This window comes from Ostrea edulis, chromosome 6, assembly GCF_947568905.1.
Source record: "Ostrea edulis chromosome 6, xbOstEdul1.1, whole genome shotgun sequence".
NCBI classification, from domain to species: Eukaryota; Metazoa; Mollusca; class Bivalvia; order Ostreida; family Ostreidae; genus Ostrea; species Ostrea edulis.
Genome location: NC_079169.1, coordinates 20,406,681 through 20,421,492, shown reverse-complemented (window position 1 = coordinate 20,421,492; position 14,812 = coordinate 20,406,681).

Below are 14,812 nucleotides of genomic sequence, written 5' to 3'. Positions count from 1 at the left end.
TGTAATTGTGGTATCATTTTGAATGGTTTATACAATGGAATTTAATCACCGAAGACAAATTTTGATTGCTGCTTGATTTATTTCACATTGAATTTTATGTTGAAGTCTATGGGAAGAGCATCTTTTATTGAAATATTTTAAAAAAGAAATTGTATTTTCACGTAAATTTCTTGGTAAAACGTTACATAAACGTTCTGTTTATAATACAAAAATTGAAGTAAAATTAATCATTTAACAGATATTCATTTAGAAAATTAGAATTTTCTTCTTCTTTTTTAAAGGGCAGATAACTCTTCCAAAAAGCTTAAAGTGCAAAAGATCTCTTTCTAATCATGTGTCATTCATATAAATCTGATCTAATTCACTTTCAACATTATTCAACAATATTTAAAGTTTGTTCATTTCCTTTCGTTATATATTGAATATACCTTAATTGGGAGAAATATTTTCACTAACTGGATATACATGTATATAAGTTTGATGAAATGAAAAAAAGAAAGAAAGAAAATACTTCGATGAAGGTGAAATCCTTTAAAATAGAGGAGCCCCTTAGATGTGTTTTTTATATTCTTTATGCGATACAATTTTATGGTAGAGAATTATCCATCAAATGATATTATCAATTGTGCATTGGTAATGTCATGCAATTCCAACCACCCGGAAATCACAATCTTTAACAAGATGGTGTGAAATAAGTTATATCTTTTTTATATCTGGAAATAGCTTCTGACTGCATGTTTTAATTGAGTGTCGTAATTAAGAATCTCCGGTAGTGTCTCCGTTCTCGTCCGCCTCGCTCCGTGAGTGGTTCCTGTTTTGCTATGATTGTCTGATAACCTTCCCAGCATGCCAGCAATGACAACTAATGAAAATCAACAGAGACGTCTTCAGTTATCAATCTTCTATAATTGTTGCAAAATAAAAACTCAAAACTAATTAAGTCCACCGTTTCGACTGCACATCCTACTGTTGGGCTTGTATCGATAATTTAAGATCAAGCATCTATCAATTGTATCTTAATGACTGATAGAGTGGTTATTGAGTACTACGTGTTGAAACCAAAATGACCGCGTGTCGGAGATTTGTTGACTGTTCGCTACCCGTATATTAACCGTTGCACCATTGAACAATGATACAAGTGTTATCAGTTAATTAGATGAGTTCCAAACGGTGCTGGAGAAAATCGGAACTCGCCCGCATGACATTCCGCGGAAAATGTCACTCGACGATCTTGTGCATCAAATTATACCCATCCACGTGTCCAGTTTAAGTTATTTATCATTCCAAACCACTAACAATGTACCGTACTTACACAAAAAGCTTTTACCGTTGATTTTGCACAATTACTATTATTCAATGGAGAGCTCACCCTGGTGTAATAAGATGACATACCATCGTTCTGAGTAACAAGTGAATGCTTTCCAAACGTTCAGTTGAATACTAAGCCGCGGACATTAAGATTACATTGATATTTCTATAATGAAGCCACCGAGGGTGATCTACACTAATCTGGGTGTCAAAAACTTGTCTTTATCGAACAAATTCATGATTTTGCATCTTCATCTGTTCCAGTTAGTATAAAAATCTTGCACATTATGGAATCAGATTTTATCTATTACACCAATACTTATTATTTTAAGTTTACGGTTAGTCGCCGCATTTTACGAACAGGGTTTCAAGTCCCAAACTCTGGAAGTTAGATATAGTAACTGTATATAAACCCTCACAAAGAGACTTGTACTTACATGTATGTAAGTAATCACTGACTACAATCAAAGTAGTATAAGATAACTAATGCACCACTACAAAATAGCAACTGATAATTTTCTGAGAATTCACACAGACACAAGCTAGGCATTTTACATGTACAACCTTCTTTATCGTATGCGGTAAAAGAGTTGTACAGAGCTTGTGTTGAATTGTTGTATGTATCATAGTGGTGAACTTATCTACGTAAATGTCACCAATCTCAAGGTTTTCCTATATCAAAGCTTCAAGCATTTACACGATTCAGTTGCTTATATGTGTTTCCAGGTTCTCCTTGAAAATCGGACTTGTAGGGTTTAGAAAAAAACCTAATGGTCAATTCTTATTTCTTAACAATTTTCATTACGAAACTGTACGGCAGCAACAATTTATTTTTGACAATAGCATTTACATATTGAAGGGTTGTTATAATTATTACGTTTTATCACGTACAATGTATAGACTTTTGCCTATCGATGTGTAAGTTTTGTGTTAAATGTTGTGCTCCTTCACGAATCACTTTCCTTATGTACCCCATAAGTATTTGTAATTCAAATATAAATAAATGGCTATAATTATCATTTCAAAGATTATGTTGGTTTTTCCATCTAAAGAAAAATGGCAGTATATTTAGATCTGATGTGAGTTTGTTTAGCATGACAAAACATAGATGCGTTTTCTGGCCATTTTTAATGAATCCCGTTGTTTATTTTGATGTGACTTGACACTGTCTTTAGTGTGTATTTTATTTGTTCACGGGAGTACTTCCGGTAAATTTAAATTTTCCACTAAATGTACCTTATTCTGTGTAACCATGTCGCAGATGTTGCGTCTGCAGTGACCACTGCTACGCACGCAGTTACCTTCGTATAGCAATGGTCAAACTGATAAAAATCTGGATTGGCCGAATGAAAAAGCTAAGTCGGTCTCCGATCCCTAATTATATACCAAGTACGGTACATAACGACAGAGTCTGGCTGGGCGGGGAGAGTGGAATCACTGAACCGGAGACAGGGCCGCTGAGGAACACAATGAATCGGGGCTGAAACATCTGTCTTAGCCCAACACGCTCCAGTTCAAATGAACAGCAATGGATAGCTGTGTTAACGAGGGAATGACACTTGCCTAATGACCAAGTCAGATTTATAAATGTCAAATATAAATGGCACTGAATGTTGCTAGATATTAATTTAGCCAGCTAATGGTCTTCCAATTACAAACTTAATGCATTATTATATATGTAATAAAGCACATTTCCCTGTTAACGTTATAGATCGATGTATGGCTGATCAGTCTAAAATAAGAATTACAAGGAAACGTTATGTGCATACGTAAGACAAAATTACGAAAATATTGTTTATACATCTTTTCATGCTCCAGCATATGAAGTTGCTTAAACTGCACATTTTGTAATATTCCGGTTCAAACATTTTCTGTGATAAAACATAGAAAATTGTCCCCCCCCCCCGCCCTCCAATAGTATCTCTGAAATAACTTTACGAAAATTATCATAAATTAAACAAAACAAATTATTATGATACTCATCTTTTACAGTTGTTTCCTGCAATCTTTTGGTTTTCATGTATCTCCCAGTTTCAGTTGTCAATGTATGTAAAGAAAATCTAAATTTTGATTTGCATTTTTGAAACTTGGAGTTGATAAATGGACTTGTTAAAATCATATTGCTATATACCCAGCTTGTTATTGTGAACTGTTGCTATAAATCCAGCTTGTTACTGTGAACTGTTGCTATAAACCCAGCTTGTTACTGTGAACTGTTGCTATAAACCCCGCTTGTCACTATGAACTGTTGCTATAAACCCAGCTTGTCACTATGAACTGTTGCTATAAACCCAGCTTGTTACTGTGAACTGTTGCTATAAACCCAGCTTGTTACTGTGAACTGTTGCTATAAACCCAGCTTGTCACTATGAACTGTTGCTATAAACCCAGCTTGTTACTGTGAACTGTTGCTATAAATCCAGCTTGTTACTGTGAACTGTTGCTATAAATCCAGCTTGTTACTGTGAACTGTTGCTATAAACCCAGCTTGTTACTGTGAACTGTTGCTATAAACCCAGGTTGTTACTGTGAACTGTTGTTATAAACTCAGCTTGTCACTATGAACTGTTGCTATAAACCCAGCTTGTTACTGTGAACTGTTGCTATAAACCCAGCTTGTTACTGTGAACTGTTGTTATAAATCCAGTTTGTTACTGTGAATAGTTGCTATAAACCCAGCTTGTCACTATGAACTGTTGCTATAAACCCAGCTTGTTACGGTGCACTATTGCTATATACCCAGCTTGTTATTGTGAACTGTTGCTATAAATCCAGCTTGTTACTGTGAACTGTTGCTATAAACCCAGCTTGTTACTGTGAACTGTTGCTATAAACCCCGCTTGTCACTATGAACTGTTGCTATAAACCCAGCTTGTCACTATGAACTGTTGCTATAAACCCAGCTTGTTACTGTGAACTGTTGCTATAAATCCAACTTGTTACTGTGAACTGTTGCTATAAATCCAGCTTGTTACTGTGAACTGTTGCTATAAACCCAGCTTGTCACTATGAGCTGTTGCTGTCAACTTAGCTTGTTACTGTGAACTGTTGCTATAAACTCAGCTTGTCACTAGGAACTGTTGCTATAAATCCAGCTTGTCACTATGAACTGTTGCTATAAACCCAGCTTGTTACGGTGCACTATTGCTATATACCCAGCTTGTTATTGTGAACTGTTGCTATAAATCCAGCTTGTTACTGTGAACTGTTGCTATAAATCCAGCTTGTTACTGTGAATAGTTACTATAAACCCAGCTTGTTACTGTGAACTGCTTCTATAATTCCAGCTTGTTACTGTGAACTGTTGCTATAAACCCAGCTTGTTACTGTGAACTGCTTCTATAATTCCAGCTTGTTACTGTGAACTGTTGCTATAAACCCAGTTTGTTACTTTGAACTGTTGCTATAAATCCAGCTTGTCACTATGAACTGTTGCTATAAACCCAGCTTGTTACTGTGAACTGTTGCTATAAACTCAGCTTGTCACTATGAACTGTTGCTATAAATCCAGCTTGTTACGGTGCACTATTGCTATATACCCAGCTTGTTATTGTGAACTGTTGCTATAAATCCAGCTTGTTACTGTGAACTGCTTCTATAATTCCAGCTTGTTACTGTGAACTGTTGCTATAAACCCAGTTTGTTACTTTGAACTGTTGCTATAAATCCAGCTTGTCACTATGAACTGTTGCTGTCAACTTAGCTTGTTACTGTGAACTGTTGCTATAAACTCAGCTTGTCACTATGAACTGTTGCTATAAATCCAGCTTGTCACTATGAACTGTTGCTATAAACCCAGCTTGTTACGGTGCACAATTGCTATATACCCAGCTTGTTACTGTGAACTGTTGCTATAAACCCAGTTTGTTACTTTGAACTGTTGCTATAAATCCAGCTTGTCACTATGAACTGTTGTTATAAAACCAGCTTTTTAATGTGAGCTGTTGCTATAAACCCAGCTTGTTACTGTGAACTGTTGCTATAAACCCAGCTTGTTACTGTGAACTATTGCTATACACCCAGCTTGTTATTGCGAACAGTTGCTATAAATCCAGCTTGTTACTGTGAATAGTTGCTATAAATCCAGCTTGTCACTATGAACTATTGCTGTCAACTTAGCTTGTTACTGTGAACTGTTGCTATAAACCCAGCTTGTTACTGTGAACTGTTGCTATAAACCCAGCTTGTTACTGTGAACTGTTGCTATAAACCCAGCTTGTTACTGTGAACTGTTGCTATAAATCCAGCTTGTTACTGTGAACTTTTGCTACATGTATAAACCCAGAATGTCACTGTAAATCGGCTTTGTAACGTTATACACTGTACTTGTCACTAAAAAGCTAGCTATCGTGTAAACCCAGCTTGTTATTTTAACCCCAGATTGTTAATATGATCACAGCTTGTTATTGTAACTTCAGATTGTTATTCTGATCCCAGCTTGTTATTATAACCCCCGGCTTGTTACTATGATCCCAGCTTGTTATTATAACCCCCGGCTTGTTACTATGATCCTAGCTTGTTACTGTAACCCCAGATCGTTACTCCGATCCCAGCTTGTTATTATAACCCCCGGCTTGTTACTATGATCCCAGCTTGTTATTATAACCCCCGGCTTGTTACTATGATCCCAGCTTGTTATTATAACCCCCGGCTTGTTACTATGATCCCAGCTTGTTATTGTAACTTCAGATTGTTATTCTGATTCCAGCTTGTTATTATAACCCCCGGTTTGTTACTATGATCCCAGCTTGTTACTGTAACCCCAGATTGTTACTACGATCCCAGCTTGTTATTGTAACCTCGGCTTGTTACTATGATCCCAGCTTGTTACTGTAACCCCAGATTGTTACTACGATCCCAGCTTGTTATTGTAACCTCGGTTTGTTACTATGATCCCAGCTTGTTACTGTAACCCCAGATTGTTACTATGATCCCAGCTTGTTATTGTAACTTCAGATTGTTATTCTGATTCCAGCTTGTTATTATAACCCCCGGCTTGTTACTATGATCCCAGCTTGTTACTGTAACCCCAGATTGTTACTACGATCCCAGCTTGTTATTGTAACCTCGGCTTGTTACTCCGATCCCAGCCTGTTACTGTAACCCAAAACTGTTGATACAAACCCAGCTTGTTACCATGAAGACAGTTCGTCATTGTAAATCCAATTTACTTTAAACCCAATTTTATTTTGTGACACATAGTCTTTATAAACATTTGCATTATAATTCATAAGATCATTTAAATATTATGAAAACTATTGGCAAATAGGTGAAAAGTGCTGTTACTTTGCTCTGAAATTGAAAACAATCGTTGCGAGAAATTGAACAATTTATAGAAGTCAGCATAAAAACACATTGAACAATATCAAAACGCATGTTAGAGTAACTTGCCGTCTTCATGCCTTTCACTTGGGTATTTTAGGATCAGATTAAAGTGTTTAAGTGATTGCGCTTATAATTTACACAATTTTAACTACAAACGAGCATTTTTGGATTTTTGAAATAGGATTTTTATTAAAGATTTGATCGGCGGTAAAGGTGGTAATAAGATAAAGCGTAAATTGAATTTTTATCCCCCCCCCCCTTCAAACTGCAAAAATGGATCGGCGGATCCGTTAAACAACGAATGTATATAAATGGCCTGATGATTCAACCATGTTGAAAGCTACTTACACATATCAACAAATCTTATATTTCTACATAAAATGCACATATCTTTGTAATTTTCAGTGATTTACACAACGAAAGTCCCTATTTTCCAAATAGTACGTTGATAAATCATCTACGAGAATTATCATACCATGGACAAAGCAATGTAAAATAGGGACCAGAACAAGATTAATCAGAACTAGATTAATGGAGCATTATATATATATATACATAAGAGTTAAATGTTAGTTTAACACTAATATTCTACTTTTATTGAGACAGCACTAGGTAGCAATTTTAATCCTGTTAGAGACTGTAGATGCACCATGATTATTTAAATTCTATAAACTATCCGCATTAATGACGAATTTATATGCATGCAGTTACTCTAAAATATATTTTTTAAAAAACGCATTAAGTGCCTATAGGAAATCAGTGTTTAGTGCAATCTAAGAGTGCACACTACACCCCCATACAGTGCGTTACATTTGTTGTAACCACAACCACCGAGGCATGCTAAAACACTTTGTGGTAAACCTGTATCACGAGCGTTTGAATTTCTTTGATAGTGAAAGTAACAGAATGTACACGAGAGTGAAAACATTGTGTTGCTTAATTGCGGTTATTAGTAGAACCACGAGCTGAGGGCCTTACCTCAACTTACCCTGTCAGCCGATCTATCAATACCTCCACCTATTGTTCTAGGGTGCTCTAAAACCCCGTCCGACCCTCCCTCAACCGAAAGAACAGTCATCTAGTCTCCCTATAAAAGACTTAATAAATATTTAGTAACTCGATCCTGCTATTTGTTTTCACTTTCTGTCGATAGCCCTTTTACTGATTGGGGTTATTCAGTACAAAGATGTTTCACCCGTGTAGTTTGTGGTATGTCCTGAACATAAGATATGTGTGCTATGTTGTTGCACAATCTTCTGGCGCACCAATTCTTAGCTCCAAATCCCTATATCATCTGTTATCATGTCAATGCTCTAATGAAATAATTCATGATGACAAAATGGAAAAGTATAACATCCCTATTCGGCAAGGCCTTGAGCCCCATTTCTGTTAGGATAAATATCCCTGTTCGACAAGGTCCTACATGTATTTCTAGTGGGGAATGGCCCCCTGAAGTCACTCAGTTTTTACACCAAAATTTAAGACAGATTGTATGCATTGTTTTCTGATACAATAATAATGTTGGTGGTTCTAGATCAGATACAACTTTCTGAACCTTTGATAATAAATGCAGTTTTTTGAACGATTAAACAAAATAGGCAGTGCTGATAAAACATCGTTGAACTACAAATAATCAAAGAGATTACATAAATAAAATTGTATATTTAAAGTTTCGACTGATTGACGATAACACATACTGTAAGAATTATTACAGGTGCTTAATAGCATGTTTTCTTCATGCTCATCTACATGTAATACGGACCGCATGGTCATCTACATGTAATACGGACCGCTCTCTGACAAAACCGGGCTTGTTGACAACGACGTAAATACCAATAATAACGCAATAATTGTGACCTGCGATATAGGAGAGAGAGAGAGAGAGAGAGAGAGAGAGAGAGAGAGAGAGAGAATTTGACTTGTGGTTATAGATTAAAGTGCAACACTATATAGAAAAATAAACCTTAGACCTAATTTGTCTAGTTTATCATGCATTTCTTTAACATATACATCATTCAACTAACCACCTTTTCAAAACATGATTTTAAAATGATATTCAAAATTTCAATTTTTAAAGTGTTTCAAAATGTTGCTTAATAGCTTTACAGTTAAACTACCAAATTCAAAATAAATTGTTGCATATATTTACAAATACATCCTATCATTTAGTCATACCATGTGTCCGTTCTTGGCACACTGATAAGACGAATTATTCCGTTTACCAGATGAAGATATAGGGCTCATGCAATCGGAACTCCTCGAATGTCTTGCGCACTCGATATAGATGTCGAGTGCGCGAGACATTTGAGGAGTTCCGATTGAGGGCTCATGTCGGGTGTGACTGGTCAACAGAGGATGCTTACTCTTCCTAGACACTTGCCCCCACCTCTGGTGTGTCTAGGGCGTCCGTCTTTGCTCTAATTTCAGTTATACTGTATTTTAAGAGGGTATGGCATTTATAGGATTGGTCACTGATCGATACTGATGAAAAGCTTTACATAATATAATATATGTAACATTAACACAACATGAATAATTTGGATATGTCCTAGAGTCAATGTCCTGGGGTTGCGAAATTCCATTTGGTACATCCTTTTCTGTTTTTTCTACATATGCATTTAGCTTTTATACTGTATCAGCAAAATCAAATCTTTGCAATCATAAAGACAATAATCACTATAATACTTTTGGTTCCATCCTGGAACCAAATCCTTACCTCTCTAAGAACAATATACATATACATTTAGGTTTTCTTAGAGATATGCGATTGTAGAGAAGAAGAGTTTTGAAAAATGGTCAAGTTGTAGCAGTTTTTGCCTCGACCTAAGGCTCCGCGGATTCCTAGAAATCACAACTGATGTCCTCTTCTTCCAAAGATACTTCATACTAGATTTCAAAAGAATTGAAATGGTAGTTATCAAGAAGTTAAAAATCTTCAATTGTTAATACATGTAATCATTTACCACTTTGGCCCCAACCTGATACCAAATCCGTGGGATCATGAAATTTACAATTTTGGTAAAGGACTACCTGTTCCATCTAACTATCCATTTAGTTTCAATTGCAATAAAGATGTTTTTTAAAATGTGTAACACTTTAAAAATACTATATACAAAATACGGAACCGCCCTGGAGTTAGAACCCCTATTACTGGGATTAGGACAATTTCGGTATAGGTCTTCCTGCTCTACATCATTATCCATTTATCTCGTTTCTTCACGTAAAAATCCTTAGAGTATACTACAATGTCTGTTTTAAAGTTAGGATATTTTGATAGTTCCTGTTTCTTACAAGGGAAAACAAAGTCAGCTCTTATGTATTACAATCATCCGCAATGGTCAGACGTCTTCTTTTGAAAGGAAAAATTCCCAGCCACTGGAATAAGACTTAAAACAATATACAACCAACCAATTTATGTATCACAGTAAGATGCAAAAATGGGCATTACTGTAGCAAAAATGAAACACTCGGATATCGAACCCGAGACCCTCGCAAAACTACAGTTATATGTAGGTGATAAAACCAATCATGTACCCAGACCGATATAAAAAGTATGGTACTATTGTTTTGGAAATCATGTTAAAACTCCTCAAATCGAGAAGATCAAAAATGATTTTTGACAAAATGTTAGAAACGTCGCCATGTTCTTAAAGAGGTTCGCATATGAGTTTAGTTGTATTTTGAATTTTTTGGAAGTATATTTTTCATTTCTACATAGAAGGAAATTATGAAATGTAGATCATAGTGCTAGTTATTGAACTGCTTGACGTTTTTGCAAATACAATTTACTTGTGATTAATTCTCATTAACTAGTTTCTTTGTTGGGTTCAACTAATCAATCGAGGTGAATACCACTGCAATACATTTTTTCTTCTCGTGTAGAATATTTTGAATACATTTTGTCACAAAAGAATACAAAAACATGTAGGCAAATGAAGGAGAACAATCTGTGACCATGGAAATTTAAACAGGTTGTTGGAAGACCTGGTCACCAAAAACTATGTAGGTATTGTCAATGAAAAACTCGATCATCTTTTTAATACCATCTAGAACTCGTGCGTAGAATCAGAATGGTGTTTAACAAAGTAATTTTTCGAATGACTGACCATTAGATATGAATATTTTTCCATTTGTTTAACAAAATAATCTATATATCCGTGTCCCATTCTTATTGGAGAAACAGCTGTCTATGATGTCGAAAATGATAGCGTGTTAAGGCTCCTCCTACATGTACGTCAAAAGAACTGAATTGCTTTCACAAGCCCCGGACCCTATTCCCAACCCTCTGACGATATCTTATGTTATAGACATATACATGAAAATATTGTTTCCAATTCATGAACAAAAATCCCCAATACAGTAAGTCATGACAAACAACAATTAACATTACATAAAGTAGGACAATTTTTCTAGATGCTTTCATAATCAAATGATACCTGAATGCTTTCCTCCAGACATCAATGGAGGACATCCCAAACTTGTTTTCAAGATAAAGGGACATGTTTATTCAAAATGAGCTTGTTTCTCTACATAAAGGGACATTGGTATTTATTTAAGTTTCAGTTTGCAATTCACAGCATATACATGTAACAGTGGCGTGTAAAATTTTAACGTTCTGACTGTTAGAATTTCTCGCCCCCAGGAATAATGATTATCACTTAGTTTCCTACCATGTGCGCAAAATGTAACATTTCATAGACAATAACGTCATCAATACATATGTTTATCTAATTCTATAAAGTTCAAGTTGTTATGTGTGGTATATGGCTTTGTATTCTTCCAGTAAATATGTTTGTCGTCCATAAGTACATGTACACAAAAGGCGACGATGATAAACAGTTATCAATCTCATAATTCCCACAAGAAATACAAAATGAAGAGTTGGGCAAACACGGACCCCTAGACATACCAGATATGGGATCAGATGCCTAAGAGGAGTAAGCTTCCCCTGTCGAATGGTCATCTACATGTATCTTAATCCAAATAATAGTATATGTAATGTCTACCGTAACTAATGGTCAATTTTAAAACTCTTGAAAACGTTTTCCATTCTATACTTTTAATCTATAAAAGAAATTGCTTTGTATTAAATCCACAGTGAAGTATCATCGTATCATAATTTCTCCTAGTATGAAATTGGTTTCATCACTCCAATGCAGTTCTTTTTGTGGTTTGCTTATATGGTATGAAACGCATGGGACGATGCCGATTTTTTTTTTTTAAAGTTTCCTCTTTTCCCTTGTATATTTTATTTCGACAGATCATCGAGAGCTCTGATATCTATTGCTTTGTATATTTTATTTCGACAGATCATCGAGAGCTCTGATATCTATTGCTTTGTATATTTTATTTCGACAGATCATCGAGAGCTCTGATATCTATTGCTTTGTATATTTTATTTCGACAGATCATCGAGAGCTCTGATATCTATTGCTTTGTAATGTTTTTGAATAGAGATGACAGAAACTGAAGAAAGATGTTTACCATAAAAAAAAAACAACAACCCCAAAACGAAAAACAAACTCTGCTGGTGGATAATGATAGAAAGCGGTCCCTTAACGTGTACTTGTTATTTATCGGTTATCTTACATAATGTAATAATAAACTGTACTTGTTATTTATCGGTTATCTTACATAATGTAATAATAAAGGTTACTAACTCGCACTCGTTGTACAATCTATGTATGGTACATATTCATGTACTATTTTTTATCATTCAAAAAGATTATTATTTACATTCATCATAAATCCCTCGTGCAACATAGTGAAGAAGAAATGATTCACTTATGATATATCTTAAAAATACTTTCGAATGATTTGTACAAATTCATTGGTCAATTATGATGTGTGAGCCATTATGAGTCATGTTGTTGACTCGACTTCCGCCCGTGCCTATTTTAAAGTTTAGAAGCTTATTTTTATTTCAACCTTTTTCTAATAAATGTCATATTAGATAAATAAGGTTGGCATCATCGTCTGCTGCCATTTTGAAAAAAACAAAACAAAACGAACGAAGCACTTAATTACAGATAGGAACGGCCACTTTGGATCAAAGACTTCAGTTTCTCCATCACCAACTTCCCCTACTTGTGTAGCAATATTCCAATATCACCTGCATATTGTGTTTATGTCTCTCAGATTATTCAATATGCGTGAGTATGTTCTGTGTATCATTATTTTTTTTTATCGAAACAGACTACTGACTAACAAGTTGATGTTAAAGGGTACCAACAGTCTCGTTTAAAGTCAGCATTTTGCAAATTATTTGGTCATTGTAATGATATTATTTGCAAATGCAAGCTGTCCTTACGTCGGATGCTATCTGACGTTTTTCATACTAATTGCTAGGTCGATCTTATACTGATTTTGACTACGGATTGCTCTGTTTACCTGATTAAGACATAAGGCTCACGGCGGATGTGTCGGTCAACAAGGGATACTTACTCCTCCTTTGCTTAAGGGTGATACTTACACTCACTTCTCTTAACTTTGTATTCTTTCAGTGATTTATAATTAATCACTGTTTGTTATCGTCACTAAGATTTTAGTTCACTTTGTTGTAGTTTAGAAATCTGACATGGGACAATAAATCCCTACAGCTATTTTGATTCTTGTCATATTTGTAATTAAGTTTGTACAGTTATATTATATATGTGTTAATTCTTGTCATATTTGTAATTAAGTTTGTACAGTTATATCATATATGAGTTAATTCTTGTCATATTTGTAATTAAGTTTGTGCAGTTATATTATATATGTGTTAATTCTAATCATATTTGTAATTAAGTGTGTACAGTTGTATTATATATGTGTTAATTCTTGTCATATTTGTAATTAAGTTTGTACAGTTATATTATATATGTGTTAATTCTTGTCATTAGTAATTAAGTGTGTACAGTTATATTATATATGTGTTAATTCTAATCATATTTGTAATTAAGTTTGTACAGTTATACTATATATGTATTAATTCTTGTCATATTTGTAATTAAGTTTGTACAGTTATATTATATATGTGTTAATTCTAATCATATTTGTAATTAAGTTTGTACAGTTATATTATATATGTGTTAATTCTTGTCATATTTGTAATTAAGTTTGTACAGTTATATTATATATGTGTTAATTCTAATCATATTTGTAATTAAGTTTGTACAGTTATATTATATATGTGTTAATTCTAATACAGCGCATGAGGATGTTTTATCTCAGTTTCATTCATATGTCGAATGGTTATATCCCAGTGAACTCGAAATAAAAGACATTACGGTGTCTTCCACATCTGCTTCATCCTTAGATATTTTATAGACCATAAATGTTAACGGCAAGCTAACAACTCAACTTTATGACAAACGGGATGATTCAGCTTCTCCATCGTCAAATTCCCATATTTATATAGCAATATCCCATTATTACCTGCATTTTGTGTTTATGTCTCTCAAATGTTTCGATACGCAAGAACTTGTTCTGCGTATGATCAGTGTTCAAATCGAAGCAGGCTACTGAAAAATAACATTATGTCACGGGTTTCAACAGTCTCGTTAAAAGTCAGCATTTCGCAAATTCTATGGTCGTTGTAACGACGTAAAACTTATACGGTACCAATTTTGATGCACCAGATGCGCATTTCGACAAATAATGTCTCTTCAGTGATGCTCAACCGAAATGTTTGAAATCCGAAATAACAATGAAGTTTTAGAGCTATTATAGGGAAAAACAGTGTTCCAAAAAAGTGGAGTCAAATTCGTCGAAGGATAAGAGCTATGCGTGAGGGAGATAATACTTAATTTTGAAATGAATTTCTAAATTTTATAACAGCAATTAAATATACATCCGTATTTTCAAGCTAGTAACGAAGTACTTAGCTACTGGGCTGTAGAGACCCTCGGGGACTAACAGTCCACCAGCAGAGGCCTCGATCTAATTTACTAATTCAACCTGTCATTGGGTAAATGCTGTCTGATGTGTTTCATACATGTAACAATTGTTAAGACGGTTTTACACACTGATGTTGACTATGGATTGATTATTTTTGAACGTCCCGTCGAGAATTTTTCAGTGATATTGAAACGTCACCCGCTGTAGGTGAAGTAGCACAAATCTGGACCTATGCTTATCGCTCATGGCCGTAGCAGTGGAGGTTCTTTAGCGTATTAACGTCTGCAGCAACACGGGACTT